The sequence below is a fragment of the Antedon mediterranea genome, chromosome 2 (assembly GCF_964355755.1).
Source record: "Antedon mediterranea chromosome 2, ecAntMedi1.1, whole genome shotgun sequence".
Lineage (NCBI taxonomy): Eukaryota > Metazoa > Echinodermata > Crinoidea > Comatulida > Antedonidae > Antedon > Antedon mediterranea.
Window position 1 is genome coordinate 33,854,266 of NC_092671.1, and position 2,820 is coordinate 33,857,085.

The 2,820-nt window shown below is 29.9% G+C and overlaps 1 long non-coding RNA gene across 1 annotated transcript; it reads right to left on the minus strand.

Annotated features, from left to right (window-relative positions):
• Positions 1–202: 202 nt before the first annotated feature.
• Positions 203–2,096, minus strand: LOC140039845 (uncharacterized). The gene is made up of 3 exons (XR_011842652.1): positions 2,042–2,096; positions 1,034–1,110; positions 203–214 (listed from the first exon to the last, which is right to left on the minus strand). It is a non-coding gene; the product is annotated as an uncharacterized lncRNA (long non-coding RNA).
• Positions 2,097–2,820: the final 724 nt, after the last annotated feature.

Here is a 2,820-nt window from a genome sequence, read left to right on the forward strand (position 1 = left end):
TAAATACTATAAGTAATATTTCTGTGCAGAATATAAATATCTGCTAAAACGCAGCATTCACTTTTAGTTAAGGAATTTAATGGCAACAGATTTATATAAAAGTTTTATATGGATTTATTGTCAAATAATCATTTAGTATTGTATTACTGCACATTAATGACTATATTAATGTATAATACCCGATTTCTTGACTTTACTGTACCTTTTTCGAAAACTGAAAAAAGAAAGAAAAACAAAGTTAAATTATTTTGATTGTAAACTATTTCCCATCTTTTTCGACTTCTAAATTGACGTTTCAGAAACATTTATGTATAGGCTTTGTTGTATCATATTACACATTTTATGTAAATACGAGAACGTGATTTTTCAAAATGGCAACACGTAACTAGCCGATTATCCAAAATGTTAAAATTGTTATAATATTACACCTCTATGCAATATCTGTATAATAAATGATGTACAAAAATAGTTTAAACTGTGATGTGGATGTATAACAGCTGTAAACCAGTGTAATTATGCATAAAATAAAAAGTTATTTATAAGCAAATATTACCACCAATAGTCTATGTCCTAGACGGATATTTTGGTAAACATGGCGTATCATACCTATACGGGAATATTTCTCGTTACAACAAATAATAAATATGTTCGGAACTCTAAAAACGTTAAAAAACAATAACTACAGATAGGGCCGTGTTTCCTCAGCCAAAAATGAACCGTTAATTAACCGATACAAATTAACTGATAATTAACCGATGACATTCTTGTGAAAACGGGGTTAACCTATTCCGCTCGAGAAAAATTAACCGATAATATTTCATTCAAACCAGATAATTATCGGATAAATGTGTTAACCTTTGACCTGAAGGACAAATTGTGGCGTTGTGATCGGTCACTTGGTTATTCAGTAATGTTTGATCATGCGCGCTATATTTATTTTAATTAATATCTGATTGGTTAAAAAATTAACCGATCACTTTGTTATGGCTGGGGAGAAACACGGCATAAATTATTGGAAAATCTGAAAACCTACTTTTGTCGGTATTCGCATCTACAGAAATTAGTACCATAGCGACAACAAGGAGAACAGCAATTGTAATCTTCATGTTTCTAAAATAAACAAAAACAAGTTTTACTTTTGTATGAACAAGAACATAAATCAGATTATGATGAACAGTAATCTACTGTAGAGTCGAGTTGAGTATTATACAAGTAATGAATGTTTGTGTGTGTAATGGTACAAATAATGGCATTTGGTGAATGAGGAAAGGTTATATATCAACTCGTCTTCGCCTCGTTGATATATAACCTTTAATCATTCACCAAATGCCATCATTTGTACCATTCAACGAATATAAAAACATTTATTATTTCTTTTATATAACATCTAATAGATTCCTGTCATTTTAATTAAATAAAAGGTAGGCCTAGAAACGTTTATTTTAAGTAATTTAACATGCTATAAATACTTCATTCACTACAGGTATTGTACCTACCCAATAAAAAATCGCAAAAGTTATTCCAGTTTTTAAAAATGGAAACCCTATCAATAATTATATACCTATTTACATTTTTCGAAAACAATAAACTTTTGGTAAGCTCATTTCTTGACTTATCTAAAGCGTTTGATGTGACGAATCATTTAATATTACTAGATAAACTCTATGGCATTAGAGGCATTGCACTTGAATGGTTTAAGATTTATTTTAGTGAATACATGAACATCTAAATTGGACAGGTCATCAAAATTATATAGCAAATACGATTTGCAATAGTATTGATGTAATAAATAAACTCCCTCACAATAGTTTAATACAACTTTATAACACACTTGTACTCCCCCACCTACCATCTTGATAACGTTTATTATTTCTAAACCAGAATCTAAGGCAAAATATTATGTTAAAATGTATGTTAAATAAAATATATATATATTTATATAATATATACAATATTTTTTCAGATTACGCCATTATTAGTAGGCCTAGGAGCAGTAATATCGTCCGTTACAAACGGGCCTTAAGAAAATGGTGATACTTACCGTGTGTTCGAGCCAACGAATTCAGTGGAATGAAGCTTAGTTTGTTTATGAAACAGTATAATTGTTTTTCAGATAGGAAGAGTTTTTTTTTATTATACACACCTAATTTCCGAAAACAATTTGCCAAGCCTTTATGTATAGCTGTACTTTTAAAATTTCCATCATAGTTTATGAAATACTGTAATCTTTGTCATCACATTATAGCCTACGTATTATAATTAAATAAAGAAAATGATGAAAACGATGCGAAGCTTGTGATAAATCAAAAATATTCAAATTTCGAACAAAAACGGACACTAAATATCATAGGTAGTTTTCGCACGAGCAATTTAACGGATGGCGTCAACATTCTACTCATTTGCATATTAGCGTACTTCAGTCTTTTTTATTTCGCTTAATTAAAAACATAAATTCAAATTGAAAATTTGTTTTCTTAATCATATTGCAAGAATTTAATTATTCTTTTTTTGTTTTTCGTAATGCCTGCGCACGCGCAGATCGATTTAAAGTGGTGGGAGATTGTACGTTGCATTTTGGAAATAGCGTTAAAGTTAACGTTTACGTGCTAGTAACTCGTAACTCCCTCTTTATTAATCTTCTAAAGTAAACGGCTTCCATCTGAAATCAATTTCGAATCAATGGGAATTCAAAAAGGATTCTCGAATTTTGGGACCACATGGTAGAAAAGTTATAGACGGAGGACACTATGATGTATAACTTTATCAGAATCAGAAAACACTGACCGTGCTATAGAATCATTTACTAGAACATTATATAGA